Below are 21,026 nucleotides of genomic sequence, written 5' to 3'. Positions count from 1 at the left end.
TGAAGAAGTACTTTTCAATCAACTATTTATTACTGATATCCAGATTGTCAAAATCTTTAGAAAGTTGATTGTGAGAATGATAGTTGGTCTGCCCAAGGTCTCTGAAGATAAAAAAGGCTGTTCTCATTTTCCTTCTGCACATCCTCACAGCTGTTGTAATCGCTATCTGCAGCTTTACACCAAATGACAGAGAATAATTGATGGGATTGGAGGTCTCTGTAAAGAAAATAAACTTGTTCTGATGTTCCTTCTATATTACGCAGTTGCTTAAATTTTTAATCGAAGGGTTGTTAGTCAAGAAAGAGTGCAGAAAAAGTTAGTGGTCTTGTTGGTGCCCTCAAGGATGCTCTGCGTAGATGTTAGGAAAGAACCTACTCATCTGACAAAGGGCTAATATCCAGAATCTACAATGAACTCAAACAAATTTACAAGAAAAAAACAAACAACCCCATCAAAAAGTGGGCAGAGGACATGAATAGACACTTCTCAAAAGAAGACATTTATGCAGCCAAAAAACACATGAAGAAATGCTCCTCATCACTGGCCATCAGAGAAATGCAAATCAAAACCACAGTGAGATACCATCTCACACCAGTTAGAATGGCCATCATTAAAAAATCAGGAAACAACAGGTGCTGGAGAGGATGTGGAGAAATAGGAACACTTTTACACTGTTGGTGGGACTGTAAACTAGTTCAACCATTGTGGAAGTCAGTGTGGCGATTCCTCAGGGATCTAGAACTAGAAATACCATTTGACCCAGCCATCCCATTACTGGGTATATACCCAAAGGACTATAAATCATGCTGCTATAAAGTCACATGCACACGTATGTTTATTGCGGCACTATTCACAATAGCAAAGAGTTGGAACCAACCCAAATGTCCAACAACGATAGACTGGATTAAGAAAATGTGGCACATATACACCATGGAATACTATGCAGCCATAAAAAATGATGAGTTCGTGTCCTTTGTAGGGACATGGATGAAACTGGAAACCATCATTCTCAGTAAACTATCGCAAGGACAAAAAACCAAACACCACATGTTCTCACTCATAGGTGGGAATTGAACAATGAGAACTCATGGACACGGGAAGGGGAACATCACGCTCCGGGGACTGTTGTGGGGTGGGGGGAGGGGGGAGGGACAGCATTAGGAGATACACCTAATGCTAAATGACGAGTTAATGGGTGCAGGAAATCAACATGGCACATGGATACATATGTAACAAACCTGCACATTGTGCACATGTACCCTAAAGTATAATAATAAAAAAAAAATAAATAAAAAAAAAAAAAAAAAAAAGGAAAGAGCTTTATGCCATAGACGCACAAAACATTTGAGCTCTTGCTTTCTGAAAGAGCCAGCGTTCCTACCAGAGCATGGTCTTTCACAGACATTAAGAGGCAAGAGCGATTTTTTTTTTTTTTTTTTTTTTTTTGAGACGGAGTCTCGCTCTGTCGCCCAGGCTGGAATGCAGTGGCTCAATCTCGGCTCACTGCAAGCTCCGCCTCCCGGGTTCACGCCATTCGAGGCAAGAGCGATTTTTAAAAATCATGTGCTGAGCCTGGTCAACTAATTAATGTGGCACTTTATTTTATTTATTTTATGTATTTGTTTGAGACGGAGTTTCGCTCTTGTTGCTCAGGCTGGAGTGCAACCGCGTGATCTTGGCTCACTGCAACTTCCCTCCCGGGTTCAAGCAATTCTCCTGCCTCAGCCTCCTGAGTAGCTGGGATTACAGGCACCCACTACCACACCCAGCTAATTGTGGCACTTTAAAAATATGCCTACAAATTCTTTCTAATCATAAGGTGGGGTCTAGATCCCCTCTCCTTGAATGTAGGTGGCTTGTGCTTGCTTTGACCAGTAGGATACAGCAGTTGTGAGGCTGGGTAACTTCTGAGGCTAAGACATTAAAGACCATGTAGTTCCTGCCTTGTTTACTGAAACAATCATGCTTCGGATCCTAAGCCTCTAAGGAAAAAATCCAACTACGCTGAGGCAGTCATGTTGTGAGGAATTCCGTGCCACATGGAGAAGACATGTGTAGGCATTCTGGTTGACAGTCTCAGCTGAGTCCAGCCCTCAAGTCCTCCCAGCCTAGGCACCAGACATACCAGTGAAGAAGCCTCCAGATGACTCAGCCCCTTGGCCACTTGTATCATCCTTTATTTTTGCATCCCAGATGAGGCCTCAGACATCGTGGAGCAGAGATAAGCCATCCTCCCTATAAAATGTCCCAATTCATGACCCATAGAACCCACAGGCGTAATAAAATAAGTTTTTATTTTACACTACAAAGTTGGGGATGGTGTGTTATAAGTCAATAGGTAACTGTAGCAATCAGTCAGAATTCTTTAGATAGCAAGTGAAAAAGGTAAACTCCGACTAGTTTTGGAAGAAGAGATATCTACTGGAAGGTGTACTGTGGCGGCCACGGGGCTGTGCCTCACAGATCCCTGATTGTGAGAGCGTGACTGGCAGATGGTCCCAGCTGCTGCACTCAAATCTCTAACTGTGTAACACTGAATACAAGTGCCCCCACAAGCTTAGGTGTGTCAGATTTAGCAAATAAAAATACAGGATGCTCATGCAATATTTGGGACCTATTTATACTAACAAATGGTTCATCATTTATCTGAAATTCAAATTCGAATTTAACTGGGTGTCCTAAAAGTAATCTGGCAACCGTACACAAGTTGCTCCCAGCTAGTGAGTGAATGTGGCAAGATTCTGTACTGGGTTGTTCTTGGGAGACACAGGACTCCTCTGATAGGTGACTCTGGCTCAAGGATTCTCCATCGGACTTGGTGAACTTCCTTAGAACTGCACTGCAGCCCAAGACTCTTCCACCCAAACTTTCCCCTTTATTCTTCTCTTCACAAACATTAAATCCTCTTCTTTGTCTGATGGCTCTCCCAGACTTCTGTGTCTCCATCCACATTTTCTCTCACATTTTCTATCACAAGACATAGATATTTTCCCTAATCTATGTCTTGCACTGCTAATCTCACCTCAGAACTGCTCATAGGACTCAGAATAACACAGGAACTTCACATGAATGAAAGTCTGAGTAACTAAAACACAGGAAGAGCTCTCACGCAACTCAGTGTCAGGAACTCAAATGCTTCCACATCTCCCTCTCTCTGTTTCTCTTTTATGCCTCTCATGTTCCATCCGTTCATTCTTTTGCTCTACAGATTTGCCTCCTCTATCTGATAGTGGAACATGGTTGTCAAAACTCACACATTTCACATCATGCAACATTCACCATCAGTGAGGTGTTTACTTACTTTGAGTTTGAAAAATTGGGGGAACGGCTCTGAGTGGCCTTGCATGGGTTAGATGCCCATCTCTGGACCAATCAGGTATGGCCAGGGGTAGAATCTTTAAAAATATAGGCTGGGCACGGTGGCTCATGCCTACAATCCCAACACTTTGGGAGGCTGAGGTGGGAGGATCGCTTGAGGTCAGGAGTTCAAGACCAGCCTGGCCAACATAGCAAAACCCTGACCCTACTAAAAACACACACACAAATGAGCTGGGCATGGTGGTGCATGCCTGTGGGAGGCTGAGGCAGGAGAATCGCTTGAACCTGGGAGGCAGAGGTTGTACTGAGTCGAGATTGCACCACTGTACTCCAGCCTGGACGACAGAGTGAAACTCCATCTCAAAAAGAAAAATATCTATATATGTGTGTATATATATGTGTGTGTGTATATATATATGTACATATATATGTGTGTGTGTATATATGTGTATATATATAATTTCCTGTGCGTGCAAATCACATGGTTGCAATTGAAGGAAGAACTATTCTCAAATGGACAGAGGGGGCTGGATAGACAATATCATAGGTGGGTGTCCACCATAGCCCCGGAAATACTGTGGAGGATCAGCCAGACTTACTGTTGTACATAAAAATTCAGAGTTAATTAATGGTTGATTGAGTCCATTGAATGATGAGAACTGAGTTCCTCCAATGTAGCATGGATGCTCTGTGGTAGAGTCTTTAGATATATTATTTCTTAATAATCTTTATGACAGACCCCATGAGGTAGTTATTATTCCTTTGTTATAGATAAAGAAACTGAAATTCAGGCTATTAAGCAACTTACTCAAGGTCATTTAGTAAATAGGAGGGAGCTAGGTTTTGAAACCAGGTCTCTGTTTTCCCGTGTCTTTCTACTACTCCTAGTGGGTTGTTCAGTATTAAGTGGAATCACAATGGGATAACTGGATTTTCATCATTATAACAGATTGCTTTGGTGTGGTATATGCATAACTCCAAGTTTTATTTTCTTGTATGAAAAATTAAGTCTATTTACTCCTTTGAAGAAAAATTCATAATGTTTGAATAAACATACTATGTGCTAGGTGCTGGGCCACTGTCTGTAAGAGAGACAAATATAAATAAAACTTGCCTCTGCACTCAAACAACCTTAAGAGTCTGACCTGAGGGTGGAGGAATGGGCAGAGTACGGATATGTTTATAAATTACACAAATAAGAGAATGTTGGAATCAGGAACATGTTAAGTGTGGGATACGTATGAAACTTTCCTTCGTTCCCAGTTGACTAACTTGATATTCAAGAACTTTAAAGAACTCAGAAAAGTGGTGTTTATATTTCGAAAATAGCTTCTGTATTTTATACATTGCCCCATATTTTATACATTATATTTCACTCTTTGAACATTATTTAAAAACTTACAGAAGAGGAAATAATAACACACTATATACTATTTATTCTATTGCTAGATACTTAACATACATTATCACGTTTAATCCCCATGAGAGTCCTGCTGCATGTATGTAACAAGCCTCATTTGACAGAAGAAAGAGTTGAAACCAAGAGTTAAGTGAATTGCTGAACATCCCTTGCTGCTAATTGTAAGTGGCAGGATTTGCTCCTGGGATGTTTGATTCCAGAGCCCATGCTTTTACTATTATGCCATTTGAGATAGCTTTGGTTATATAGATGTTTACTAACCTATGTGTGCACACAAATACAGTCACACATATATACATATTTTCTCTGGAGAGAAATATAGCAAGCTTTGCTATCTGGCCTGTGCACATGTTGACCCTTCTGCCTGAACATGTTATTCCTGTGGCTTTCTGCGTAGTTGGCTTCTTGTCATCTTATGAGTCTCAGCTTAAATGTTACCTCCTGACTTTCTATATCTCCCAATGCAGAGTTATGAATATCAGAGTTCTCCTCCCACTATCAATGATAACAAAACGGAACAAAATATATGAGGCAACTGTTGTCAGTCGTCGGACGTTAGAAGTCACAGGATTGTGAGGCTTAACAGAAGAGAAGCTTACAAAATGATTTGGGAAGAGATTCCAGTTCTCTTGATGTTTTGCTGAGTGGAAGAAATAGAAATGGAGTTTGGGGCTACTGAGGTGGCCAGAATTTGTGGGACAGGGTACTGGAGAAGAGAATGCTGTACAGAACAGGAACTTTAAAAATATGCATAGAGAACCCATTGGGTCTTTGAAAACTAAGCTGCATATATGCAGGGTAAGACTACACAAGGCCTAACAGAGAAGAGTTCCTGGGGAGCTGAGAACTGAACAATGATTCCAGAGGTCACACAGTGCTTGGAGATGTTGACATTCCAACCATTCAAGGAGAAGCAGTCCCATTGAAAACTCAGAGAATTTAAGTGAGATGTTAAAAAGACCACATTTTAGAATGAAGGACCATTGCCTGAAGTAAGGGCAACTCTACACCCACCCTAAAAAGGCGTAAAACCAAGCCTCAGTAGGATCAAGATGATCTGCTAGTAGCTTAAGTGCGTGCTAAAATAAAACTCCATGCTCTTCAAAGGAAAACACAGTCTAAGCTCTCCAATTCAGCTGGTCCAGTGTATAATAAAAAAATTACTAGATATGAAAAAAGCTAGAAAATGTGATTCATAATCAGGAAAAAAATTGTCAATATAAATAGTCCCAGAGATGACATGGATGTAGGAGTTAGCAGACAAAGACTTTAAAACAACTATTATAAATGTGTTGAAGAATTTGAAGGAAAGGTGGACAGAATGATTGCAGAGATGAGGAATTTTAGCTCAAAAATTAAAACTATCAAAACCAAATGACAATTGTAGAACTGAAAAATACAAGACTGGAAATGAACAATTTACTGGATGGGTTAAAGAGAAGATTGGACACTGCAGAAGAAAGGAGTGATAAACTTGAAGAGAAATCAAAAGAAACTACAAAAAATTGACACACAGATGAAAGGAAGATTGATAAATAAACAGAATCATATCGACCTGTGGGACAATTTCAGGTGATATAAGGTATATGTAATTGGAATCTCTGAAGAGTATGAAAAGGATTGAAAAACGCTTTTGAAAATATAAAGGTCAAAAATGCTTCAAATTTGACAAAAAGTAAATGTTACCATCTAAGCAGAAGCTTTTCCTGACTTATTTATTTACCCCTCCCCTCTATGCCTGTTCTAGCTCACCCCATCTCTGCCAAAGGAGAATAGATTAAAGCTACTTTTGGGCTGATAAAAGGAAATAGGTTACGAGGGATCCAGGGAACTAAACACAGTTTGAGGCCCTATTTCTATCCAGATCCAACCATCCAATAAATAGGACAGGATGTTGACATAGGTGGGGTTATTTGGAAAAGACTTTCAGCTCTGGTAGGTTTTGTTGTTGTTGTTGTTGTTGTTATTGTTTCCCCTCCCTTAAAAAAAAAAAAATCACCGTCTCTGTAGCGCCAAGGCACAGATGATGACGCTGATCAGAGGGCCTGGGATGCTAGTTCCATCCAAGCCTGCCCTCTGCTGGTCAGATGGAGCCATATCATAATCTGTGAAAACGCTTTGGGGAAAAAAAAATCATTTGAATCTTTGCTCTTCCAGGGCAGGCAGAGTCATTCACTGGTTGTTCATTTTTTCCCTTTACTCAGTGTTGAAAGAGAGAGTCAGAGAACTTGTATCTGCACCAGCCCTGCTGCTTATTAGCCAAGTAATCTTGTGCAAATCAGTTAAACTCTGTGAGCACCATTTACTCATTAACTCAGTATTCAATATTTATTGACGACGTACTGTGTTTGAAACCCTGTGTTGGGCTCTGAAAGATAAGTAGCTCTTGCCCTCAAAGTGCTCATAATGTAGGAGACACGGTGCTTATTTCACAGTGACCAATCTGAGAGGTGCTGCGCTAGTATCTGGAAGATTCCTGGGCTCCATCTCCTGGTGGACAATTGCAGTTGATGGTGGTGAGCGCTACGATGCTGTGATGCATGATGAAGCAGCTAAACCATCACGTTTGAGAGGCATTGCAGAAGTTAATCCAGCTGTGTAACCTTGGACACATCATGTAACTCCTTTGAGCCTCTCTCCTCCACCCATTTCCCCAAACAGTCAAGCCCTTTCTCATTGGTGCCCTGGGAACAATGCCATTTCTAGTACTTACCATGGCAGATTTCAGTGATTGTTTGCCTCTCTCATTAGGCTCTGAGCAACTCGAAGGCAGGGCCCATGTCTATCTCAATCAAAGCTATAACCTCTGCTCCTAAAATAGTGTCTAACCCTTGATAGGTGCCCAGTTGATGTTTGATAAAGGAATGTAGATGTGGATGAAATGTGAGCCAGAAAATGACTTCTGTGAATTTCGTGTATTATGGCTGCTGCTTTCTGGATACATCATGGTATTTAGTCTCCCTCAAGTTATTATCTGCCATTTATTAAATACTGACTACATTCCAAACGATGTTCTGTCAAATCTGTTGTGTTTGTCTACCTTTCTTCTCACAACAGTCATTTGCATAGCTGACATTATGTCTGTTTTTCATTCCAAATGAATTTCAGAGTCATTAAAAACTTATCCAGAATTGGCAGGGAGCAGTGGCACTTTGGGAGGCTGAGGCAAGCAGATCGCTTGACTCCAGGAGTTTTAGAGCAGCCCAGGCAACATGGCAAAACTCCATCTCTACAAAAAATAAAAAGGTTAGCTGGGCATGGTGGTGCAAGTCTGTAGTCCCAGCTACTCAGAAGGCTGAGGTGGGAGGATCACCTGAGCCTGGGAGGTTGAGGCTGCAGTGAGCCGTGATCGCAGTACTGCACTTCAGCCTGGACGACAGGGTGACACACTGTCTCAAAAACAAACAGAAATTTATACAGAATCTGAGTTGGGAAGTGACAGAGAAAGATTTCAACCCAAGTGTTCTGATTCCAAAGTGCTTTGCTTCCCTCTATGCAAGCTGCCTCTCTAGGGCTAGTTAGATCCAGACAACTAACTTCCTTGCCACTCCTCCCAGAGTAAGATGTGGCAGGCTGCAAGGAATCCCATGGCATGCAATGACCTAAATTAGATGGTGCTCAAGGGCATTTTCTTGGCTACACAGGGTCAAAGGCGGACTGGGAAGGAGTCTTTGCAATGTCTGGGGTCCCTGTAATAAAAAGGCACCCAGTGCCTTGTGGGGCTAGGAGCTCCCTTGTTCCTCCTAACATTGGTCAAGCCCCCTTACATAAATGAATGTGTCATTCCTTTGCTTTTTCAACAACATTTATAACCTCTTTCCCTGCCCTGAACCACTGAGTGTGGATCAGTGCAGCCTCCATCATCCATACTTGCTATTGTTCAGCCAGCATACCACATGGAACCCAGAAGGAGATGAAGAACAGTTTTCTCTTTCTCACTCAAGGAACCCACCAAAGTCTCATGTTGACTAGAGAATGGTTAGTGCTTCTTTTACTCCATTGAGTTCACAGGGTGTGCTCAGCCTTTGTCCTTCATGCTCATGAATGCCCTGAGGGTCTCTTGGGAGCCTCTCCTGTCCTCTCCCAGCTCCTTGTGGTCTCAAATGCCTTTGCTCAGCCTTTCACTCCCTTGTGCCCTAGGCTTCACTTTTTTTTTTTCCGTCCTTGGCCTTTGGCTTGAATTATCTTTCATTATGTGTTGTGGAGCTATAGTGGGGTCCCTGAGGTGAAGAGGGGCCAAGGTGAATAGCCTCTGAGCATATTCCTTTGAGTTGTGCTGCAGTGGCCTTCGCTTCTTTTCCATACCTCCACTCACATTATAAAATCCTCTATTGTATTTTTTTTTTTTTTTTTTTTTTTTTGAGATAGGGTCTCACTCTGTCACTGGCTGGAGTGCAGTGGCACAACCTCAGCTCACTGCAGCCTTAGCCTCCTGGGCTCAAGCGACCCTCCTTCTTCAGCCTCCCAGGTAGCTGGAACTACAAGCACTTGCCAGCACGCTCAATTTATTTTATTTTTTGTAGAGATAGGGTCTCACTACGTTGCCCAGGCTGATCTCAAACTCCTGGGCTCAAGCAATTCTCCAGCCTTGGCCTCTTAAAGTGCTGAGATTAGAGGCGTGAGCCACTGTGCCTGGCTTATCTCTTATTTTCATAGCTTGGTGTATACTAGGGTCTCAGAAGGAGGATGGTTGTTATACCCCTGAAAGAAAGTCGGGAGAAAAGTAAAGCATCTTGCCATTCATTTTTTGAGCCCTTCCTCAGTATGTACACTCTACAAAGATGATGAAGGCAAGGCCCTGTCCTTATGACACTCTGTTCTTAAGATACTGGGGGTTTGATCTAGGAGTTGTAAACCACAGTTCCCGTGGAAATCAGCCCTGATAGAGCCTAAATTTCAGATGCAAGGCATTGTGGGAACACAGAGGCCTGAGAGAATACTTTTGAGAGCCAGCCCGGGGAGGTTTTAAGGAGAAAGAGGCCTTGTGCCAGGCCCTTAAGGATGAAGGTGGTTTTATCACAGAGAGGTTGTGAGGGAGGGCATTCCAGATGGTAAGAGTGAGGTAAACAAAGATATAGAAACTCACTAGTATATGTGAAGACATTTCTGCTCTGGGATGAAGCTAGATTAGATACCCTGGTTCTGTATCTGCCACATCATTGATGTACTGAGTCTCTTTCTCTAGGGCACAATGGGTGTCTTAGTTTGTTTTGTGTTGCTATAAAGGAATACCTGAAGCTGGGTGATTTATAAAGGAAAAGGCCTTACTTGGCTCATGATTCTGATGGCTGGAAACTTCAAGATTGGGCATTTGCACCTGGCGAGGGCCCCCGGCTGCTTCCACTCGTGGCAGAAGGTGAAAGGGAGCTGGTGTATGTGGAGATTACGTGGTGAGAGAGGAAGCAAGAGACCGGTGGGGGACTCTTTTTAACAAGCAGCTCTCATGGGAACTAGTAGAGTAAGAACTCACACCCAAGAGAGGGCATTAATCTATTCATGAGGGATCCTATCCCATGACCCAAATACCACTCATTAGGCCCCATTTCCAACATTGGGATCAAATTTCAACATTAGATTTGTTGGTGACAAACAAACCACATTGAAATCATAGCAGTGGGTATCTTGCTCATCCTTAAATACCCAGAGTCTAATGCAGTGCCTGGCATATATAGAAGGTGTTCAATAAATGCCGACTTGAAAAGTTGATTCATGAATGAATAGATGATGAATGGATTTTAAATAAATGAGTTTAGTCATAGGGTGATGTTGCTTAAATATGCAGGTAGTCCTCTATGTAATTATAAGCGCCTGATCTCTCCTAATGGCATTTTACCCTGCGTGCACTGACCCCTTCACTCCTGTACCCTACCATTCTCCTTACTGACCGCAGCTCCCCACCCCTGTACTCAGAGCATTATGGTCATATCACTCACATTTCTCTTGTCATGTACTTCTCTGGGTGAAGGGCGGTGGTGGTATTGGCAGCAGTAATGTTGGGTTTACTCTAGAGGGTTGCACTTCACAATCAAGCTGAGTCATAGGATAACTTACCACTTTGAGGGGCTGGATATCACCCCTTTGTGGCTGTGTTTTTAAATGCAAGAAAAAATTGAAAAAGATCAGGCTGAACTTCAACCTTTGAAATACCCCAGCTCAATTTAGATTTAGGAGGCCATACAAGAAGTGAGGAGATTAGGCTTCTCTCTTGTTCCAGCAACGTGAAGCGTGACTCCCAGACATCCCCATCTGTAAAATGGAAGAAATGATGACTGATGCTCAGTCTCTCAGGCCTATGGTTTTTTAATCCCATGTGGACTTCTGTGAGAAGCATTTGCAACTTCAATTCAAAGGACTGTGTGTAAGCTGTTGGCTTTTTCCATTTGTTTCATGCATGGAAAATGAATTTGCAATTAGCTGTCCGCTTAGTATGGTCTTGATGTTTCCAAGGAGCATGAGAACACCTTGGCAGAATTAGGTGGGGAGGAGTAGGCACCTGAGCTGGCAGCACTGTCCACGGAGTCCTCAGTGAGACCAAAGCCAGGAATTGGCCATCTGAGCAGAAACTGCCAACAAGTGGATGAGCATAAACCTGCTAACTGATGATCAAACAGAACCCAACTGTATCTTGAGCTTTGTACAACAGCTTGCTTTCTCCCTCCTGCAGCTCCACCTGTCTGTCCTTTGGCAAAGAAGGCTACAGTTGGCATTACCGCTGAGGCCTAGCGGGGCGGCATTCTGCTTCACAGAACATGGATTTAGCATTTTCATCACCACACTCACAGAACTTGCTGAAACAACATCAGAGTGACAGTGATGATAGCCCCTCATTTATTAAGAATGTACCAGGCACTTTGCATATGTTATCTCCAAGTTATATAATAACCCTAGTCATTACTACAGTCATCCCCGCAAGCATACACTGAAACTCAAAGAAGTTGAAAGTTGAGGACTTACGTAACTTGCTCAAGACCACATATAGTGGAACTGGGAATTGAAACCTCACATCTGCCTGGCTCCAAAGCCTATGGCCTCCCCTCTGTACCGTGATGCTTCCATAGAGCAGAAGGGCCAGCTCCAGGATAAATTACCCATTGGTCTCTTGCTAGTTCCCTTGTGTGGTAGTCAGAATAATGCCTCTGTCCCCTCCTACCACCACCGAAGATGGTCACATCTTGGTCTCTGGGAATATTTTACCTTACCTGGAAAAAGGAACTTTGTAGATGTGGTTATGTTATGGATCGTTTTGAGATGGCAAAATGATCCTGAGTTATCTGTTTGGGCCCAAAGCAATCACAGGGTCCTTCTAAGAGGTAGACAGGAAGATCACACTTACAGAAGGCAGTGTGAGGGTGGAAGCAGACTCAGAGAGAGACTGATGCTAGCTGTTGACTTTAAAGATGAAGGACAGGGCCACCATCCAAGGAATGAGGCCAGCCTCTAGAAGCTGGAAAAGGTGCTCTCCTAGAGCCTCCAGAAACAAGACAGCTCTGCTGACACCTTGATCATAGTTCATAAGAACCATTTTGGGACTTCTGACCTCTAGATCTGTAAGATAATAAATCAGTCTTGCATAAGCCACTAAGTGTGTGGTAATGTGTTATAGAAGCAATAGGAAACTAATCCACCCTGGAAAATTTTGCTAATTGCCAGATGATGAGAGGTGTCCTTAAGGTCACTGCTGGGCAAGAGCCACCATGAGAGCTGGTGATTGTTCAAGGCAGCTCCAGAAAGACTGATGTCGTTGGCCAGGATTGTCATTGGCCACCACTGGCCATGCTTCTTAGGCATGACTACATGGTCCCTCCTCTGTGCTGTGGCGTCAGCCCCTCTGCTACACAACTTTCATGAACCGCCGGCATCCGACTTGACAACCTCCTGTGACACTGCCTCTCCCATAAGGAGTGAGCCTGTTGCAGCTGTCTGATTTCCAGCACTGCCTCGACTACCCCCTGCCTTTCTGCCTTTGCTCAGTCCTGTGTCAGGCCGGGAACACTAGTCTTTGGGGAAAAAAAAATCAAGTTTAAATAATCGCCGTCATGGGCTATACAGTATGTGTAATGGCTGCAGTCACATCTCAAGGCCATTCTCTCAGTGTCTCAGTCTTGGTAATATCATCTGTAAAATGAAGGTAGGATCAATTAACTCATAGAGTTGTTTGGAGAGAAAATGATTTATGTAGAACATACCGCACAAAGTCAATTCCCAATAAATGACTGTGATTATTATATGATTACACATTTTTAAAACTAGTCATGGACATGGGGTCCCAAGTGATCTCAGATTTAACAGTCACTCAGGTATTTAGAAGGCAACCCCTTCATTTGTGTCAAGCATTGCAACACAATGCAGAATTAGAGAATTACAATGCAGCCTTGCTCTTTAATACAGAATTAAATTTGGATTTATGTTCTCCTACCCACAGCTTGTGGCTTTGTCTTGCATCTGTTAATCGTTAGGAAGTCAATATTTTAAAAATATTTTAAGGAGTTGCTGAAGCACTTGAGTCTATGAAGGGATTTTGGAGAAGAGGAAACAGGTCTAGGAAAATCTGGTAAGCGGAAAGTAAAGAAAGAATGGATTTAGTGTTGCAGGCATTTAAAGCTGCTGTGGAACTCTAAATTCTGAAAGTTAGGATTCTGCCATATGGGAAATGTCCCTGTGACCTCAAATATTCAAATCTCCCTAAAGGTTCTCGTTCTGAGGCAGGGGATGTAGTAGACTGAGTTACTTCTTGGCCCCCATCCTGACTCCAGGCTCACTGATGAGGGGAACCTACTATTGGGCACTTATGAGCACCTGGGGCATTTCCTGTATCCTGCTGGGTGCCATGAAGGGACTAGCATGTTTAAAGCTGAAGTTCTGTCCTCAAGGAACTGATCTAGCAAGCAAAAGGTTATACGAAGGCATAGGATATTTCAAATAATATCACAGGGTGTACATCCAATATGATATTAAGAGTAATATCTTCCAATGATGTTACAAATAATATAACAGGGTGAACATCCACTGTTGTGTTAGGAGTAATATCTCCCTAGAATATTAGGAATTATATCACAGAGTGATATTAGGAGTAATATCTACTTAGGATATTTCTTCTAATACCACAAGGTGTAAACCAACTGTGATATTAGGAGTAATAGCTTCCTAGGATATTACAAAAAATATCACAGGGTGTGCTCCCACAGTGATATTAGGAGTTATATCTTTCTAGGATGTTACAAATAATATCACACAGTGTACATGCACAGTGATATTAGGAGTAAAATCTCCCTAGAATATTACAAATCATATCACTGGGTGTACACCTTCTGTGACATTAAAGTAATATCTCCCTAGGATATTATGAATAACATCACAGGGTGTACATCACCTACGACATTAAAAATAACACCCCCCTAGGATATTATGAATAATATCATGGAGTGTACACCCGCTGTGTCATTAGGAGTAACATGCCCCTAGGATATTAGGAAGAATATAAAAGGGTGTATATCTTTTGTGACATTAGGAGTAACATGCCCCTAAGACATTACGAATAATATCACAGGGTGTCCACCCTTGCGTAATTACGAGTAACATCCCCCTAAAATATTACAAATACTATTACAGGGTTTACACCCCCTGTGACATTAGGAGTAGCATTCTCCTTGGATATTGGGAATAATATCACAGGATATACACACCCTGTGACATTAGGAATAACATACTCTTAGGATATTATGAATATTATCAGAGTGTACACCCACAGCAACATTAGGAGTAACATCCTCCTAGGATATTACGAATAATATCACTAAGTGTACACTGCCTGTGACATTAGGGTAACATATCTCTAGGATATTACCAATAATATCCCAGGGTGAACACCCCCTGTACATTAGGAGTAACACCCCCTAAAAATGATACAAATAACATCACAGGATGTACACCCACTGTCACATGAGGAGTAACATACCCCAAGGATATTACAAATAATATCACAGGGTGTACACCCACTGTGAAATTAGGAGTAATATCTCCCAAGGATATTACTTCTAATATTCCAGTGAGTATACACACTGAGATATTGCGAGTAATATCCTCTCCCCAACAGATACTACAAGCAATATCACAAGGGGTGTACACCCCCTGCGATATTGCGAGTAATATCATCCTCTCCCTTCCAGATGTGACAAACAATACCACAAGGGAGTGTACACCCCATGTGGTATGGGGTGGAATATCATTCTCTCACCCCCTGTATATTGCAAACAATATCACAACTGGGTGTACACCCCTCTGATGTGGGAAGTAATATCAGCCTCTCCACACTGGATATTACAAACAATATGACAAGGGGCTTTACACGTCCTACAATATGGAAAGTAATATCATCCTCTCTCACTCTGGATACTACAAACAATATCACAAAGGCGTGTACACCCTATGAGATATGGGAAGTAATATCCTCTGCCCCACCTTGGATATTACAAAAAATATCACAGGGGGGTGTACACCCCTGAGTCATGGGGAGTAATATCAACCTCTACCCCCCTTGGGTAGAATAACAATATCACAGGGGGGTGTACACTCACTGCAATATGAAGAGTAATATCATCCTCTCCCCACCCCCTGGATAGTACGAACAATATCACAGAAGGGTGTCCGCCTCCTGCAAATGGGGAGTAATATCATCCCCTCTCCAGCTGGATATTATGAACAATATCACAAGGGCATGTACACCTTCTGCGATATAGGGAATTTTATCATACTCTTCCCTACTGATAATACAAACGCTATCACAGAGAGGTGTACACCCCCTGCGATATGGGGAGTAATATCATCCTCTCCCTTCCTGGATATTTCGAACCATATCACAGAGAGTGTACAAAAACGGTGTGTAAGATATTGAGAGTAATATCACACCCCTCTCCCCCCTCCGGATATTGCAAACCATATCACAGGGGGGTGGACACCCCCTGCGACATTGGGAGTAATATCAGCCCCCTCTCCCGCCCTGGATATTACGGATCATATCACAGGAGGGTGGACACCCCCCGTGACATGGGGAGTAATATCACCTTCCTCTCCCCACGGGATATTACTAATTATATCACAGAGGGGTGGACGCACAGGGTATTAACGATATTTCGAGTAATATCTTTCCCATTGAACATTATGGACAATGTGACAGAGGGATGTACACCTCCTGCAATATTGGGAGTAATATCATTCTCACCCCCAGTGGATATTAGGAACAGTATCACAGGAGGGTGTACTCCCCCTTCTATATTGGGAGTAATATCATACTCACTCCACGGATATTAAGAACAACACCACAGGGGGGCTGTACACTTCTACGATATTGGGAGTAATATCATTCTCTCTCCCTCTGGATATTAGGAACAATATCACAGGGGGATGTACATTTCCCGCGATATTGAGGGCAGTATTATTGTCTTCCCCACCCCGGGATATAAGGAACAATATCACAAGGGGGGTCAAACCACCTGCCAAATTTGGGGTTATATTATCCTGTCCCCCCTGAATATAAGAAACTATAACACAGGGGTAATGTACACCCACTGCGATATTGGGAGTAATATCATCCTCTCCCTTCTTGGATATTAGGAACGATATCACAGTGGGGATGTACCCCCCTTGTGATATTGAATGTAATGTCATCCTCTCCCTCCCTGGATACTATGAACAATATCACAGGGGGTGTACAACCCTTGTGATATTGAGACTAATATAATCTTCTCCCCCCTTGATATTAGGAACAATATCACAGGGGCAGTGTACACCCTCTGCTACTTTGGGAGTAATATCTTCTCACCCCTGGATATTAAAAACCACATCACAAGGGCAGTGTACACACCCTTTGATATTGGGAGTAATATCACCCTCTCCCTCCCTGGATATTAGGAATGATACCTCAGGTGGGGTATACCCCACCTGGGATATTGGAAGTAATATTATTTTCTCCCTTACTGGATATGAGCAACAATATCACGGGGGGTGTGTACAACCCCTGAGATATTTGGAGTAATATCTTCCTCTCCCCATACGGATATTAAGAACAATATCATGGAGGGGTGTACATCCCCTGTGATATTGGGAGCAATATCATCCTCATTTCCCCTGGATATTAGGAACAATATCACAGGGGGGTGTACAAAGTGCGATGTTGAAAGTAATATTATCCTCTTCCCCTTTGGATATTAGGATCAATATCACAAGTTGGGTATACACCACCAGCGATATTGGAATTAATATTATCCTCTTCCCTCCTTGATAATAGTAACAATATCACGGGCGTGTGTATAACCCCTGTGATATTTGGAGTAATATCATCCTCTCCCCCATGGATATTAGAAACAATATCACACTGGAGGTGTCCACCCCATGCAACATTGGGAGTCATAACATTCTTCCTCACCCTGTATATTAGGAAAAATATCAGAGGGTGAATGTACACTTCTTGTGATATTGGGAGTTATATCATTCTCTCCCCCCTGGATATTATGAAGGAGGGGTGTACACTTTCTGCGATATTGGGAGTAATATCATCTTTTTGCCCTCTGGATACTAGGAACACTATTACAAATGTGGCGTATACCCGCTGCGATACTGGGAGTAATATCATCCTTTCCCCCCCTTAATATTAGGAACAAAATCACAGGGGTTTGTACACCTGCTGCGATATTGGGAGTAATATCTTCAACTCTCCCCCTGGATATTAGGAACAATATCACAGGGTAGGTGTACACTTTCTACGATATTGGGAGTAATATCAGCCTCTTCCCCTTTGGATAGTAGAAACAATATCACAGAGTGGGTGTACTCTCCCTGCAATATTGGGAGTAATATCCTCCTCTCCTGCAATGGATATTAGAAACAATATCACAGGAAGTGTGTACACCCTCTGCGGTATTGAAAGTAATATCATCCCCTCCTCACCTGGGATATTAGGAATTAAATCACAAGAAGGGTGTACACTTCCTGCGATATTGTGAGTAATATCATCTTCTTCTTCCCTGGATATTAGGAACAAGATCACAGAGGGGTGTCACTTCCTCTGATATAGGGAGTAATATCATCCTCTTCCCCCTGGATATTAGGAACAATATCACAGGAGGGATGTACAGTCCCTGCGACATTTGGTGTAATATCATCCTCTTCCCCCTAGATATTAGACCAGGGTGCATACACCCCTGCGATATTGAGAGTAGTATCACCCTCTCCCTCCTTGGATATTAGGAACAATATCACAGGTGAGGTGCACTGCCTCTGCGATATTGGGAGTAATATCATCCTCTCCCCACTTGGATATTAGGAACAATATCACAGGGGGTGGGTGTACATTCTCTGCGATATTCAATGTAATATTATCCTCTCCTTCCCTGGGTACTGGGAACAATATTATAGGAGGAGTGTACACCCTCTGCAATATTGGGAGTCATATCATCCTATTTTGCTCTAGATATCAGAAACAATATCCCAGGGTTGTGTACACTCCCTGTGATATCGGGAATAATATCATCCTGTCGCCCACTGGATATTAGGAACACTATCACAGGGGTGTGTACACCCCCTGCAATATTGGGAGTAATATCATCCTCTCCCCCCTGGATATTAAAAACAAAAATAGAGGGAGTTGTACACCTGTTGCGACATTGGGAATAACATCTTCCTCTCTTCTCTTGGATATTAGGAACAATATCATAGGGGCGGTGTACACCCCCTGAGATATTGGGAGTAATAACATCATCTCCCCCAGTAGATATTATGTACAATATCACAGGGTTGTGTGCACCCCCGTCGGTATTGGGAGTAATAACATCCTCTCCATCCCTGGATATTAGGGACAATCTCACAGGAGTGATGTAAACCCCTTGCGATATTGGGAGTAATATCATTCTCTCCACCACTGGATATTAGGAAAAATATCACAGGGGTGGTGTAAATTCCGAGCGATATTGGAGGTAATATTATCCTCTCTACACCTAGATATTAAGAACAATATCACAGGAAGGTGTACATCCCCTACCATATTAGGAGAAATGTCATTCTCTCCCCCACTGGATATTAGGAACAATATCACAGCGGGGGTGTACAGTTTCTGAGATATTGGGAGTAATATCCTCTCTCCCCCAGATATTGGGAACAGTATCACAGGGGGTGTTACACTCCCTTCGATATTGGGAGTAATATCATCCTCTCGCCCTCTGGATATTAGGAACAATATCCCAGAAGGCGTGTACAACCCCCTGCGATATTGAGAGATGTATCTTCCTCTCCCCCTTTGATATTGGGTGTAATATAATCTCTCGCCCTCTGGATATTAGGAACAATATCACGGGGCGGGGGGTGTACATCCGTGCGATATTGAAAGTCATATCATTCTCTCCTCCATGGTTTTTAGGAACAAAATCACAGGGGGTTGTACACCTGTTGCGGAGTTGATAGTAATAGCTTTCTCTCTCCCCCTGCATATTAGGAACAACATTACAGGGGGGTTGTACACCACTTGCGATACATGACCTAATATGATTCTTTCCCCACCTGGATATTCGGAACAATATCACAGGGAAGGTGGAAAACCCTGGCTATAGTGAAAGTAATGTCAACCCCCCCTCCTTGGATATTAGAAACAATATCACAGAAGAGATGTACTCTTCCTGTGATATAGGGAGTAGTATCATCCTCTTCCTCCCTGGATACTATGAAAAATATCACAGGTGGGGTGTAAACCTTCTGCGATATTGGGTGTAATATTATCCTCTCCCTCATGAATATTAGGAATATTAGCAACAATATTACAGGAGGGGTGTACACCCTTTGCAATATTGGGAGTAATATCATCTTTTCCACCCAGGAAATTATGAACTGTTTCACAGGGTGGGGTGTACGCCCTCTGCAATATTTGGAGTAATACCATCCTCCCCAAACCTGGATATTAGCAACAATATCACAGAGGGGTGTACACGCCCTGCGATATTGGAAGTAATATGATCTTCTCTCCCCCTGATATTAGGAAAAATATCACAGCGCGGGTATACATTTCCTACGCTGTTGGGAGTAATATCATTCTTTTCTTCTCTGGGTATTAGGAACAATATCACAGGGGTGGTGTACATTTCTTTCGATATTGGGAGTAATATCATCCTCTCCCCATTTGGATATTAGGAACAATATCCCAGGGGGGTGTCCACCCTCTGCGATATTGGGAGTAATATCATCCTCTGTTTCCCTGGATATTAGAAACATTATCACAAAAAGATGTACACCCTCTGCAATATTGGGAGTAATATCATACTCTCCTTCCCTGGATATTAGAAACAATATCACAGGGGGTTACCACCCCCTGTGATATTGGGGGTAATATGTTCTCTTTCACAGGACACTAGGAAAAATATCACAGCAGGTGTGTACACATTCTGCGATATTGGTAGTAATATCATCCTCTACCCCCTGGAATATTATCAGCAATATCACAGTGTGGTGTACACCGCCTGCGATATTGGGAATAATATCATTCCTTCCATCCCTGGATATCACGGGAGGGGCGCACAACCCCAGTGATATTTGGAATAATGTCATCCTCTCATTCCCTGGATATTAGGGACAATATCACAGGGATGTGGACACTTTCTGTGACATTGGAAGGAATATCCTCCCCCACCGTGGATATTAGGAAAAATATCACACTTGGTGTACACCCACTGTGATACTAGGAAGAATATTACAGGGTGTACACCCACTGTGACTTTAGGAGAAATATCTCCCTAAAATGTTACAAATAATATCACAGGGTATACAGTAGTATCTCCTAGGATATTACGAATAATATCACACGGTGTACACCCACTTTGATATTAGGAGTAATATCTCCCTAGGATACTACGAATAATATCACAGGCTGTACACCCACTATGACATTAGGAGTAATACCTCCCTAGGATGTTACGAATAACATCACAGACTGTACACCCATGGTATGTACCCACTGTGATATTAGGAGTAATATTGAACTAGGATATAACGAATAACTGCACAGTGTGTACACAGATGATGTACACCCACTGTGATATTAGGAGAAATGTCTCCCTAGGATATTATGAATAATATCATAGAGCATACACACATAGTATACACCCACTGTGACATTAGGCATAATAACTTTCTAAGATATTATGAATAACATCAAAGAATATCCACATATGGTGTACATCCACTGTGACATTAGGTGTAATTTCTCCCTAGGATATTATGAGTAGCATCTCAGTGTGTACACACATGGTGT

Source organism: Symphalangus syndactylus, chromosome 6, assembly GCF_028878055.3.
Source record: "Symphalangus syndactylus isolate Jambi chromosome 6, NHGRI_mSymSyn1-v2.1_pri, whole genome shotgun sequence".
NCBI lineage: Eukaryota > Metazoa > Chordata > Mammalia > Primates > Hylobatidae > Symphalangus > Symphalangus syndactylus.
This window is presented reverse-complemented; position numbering follows the sequence as displayed.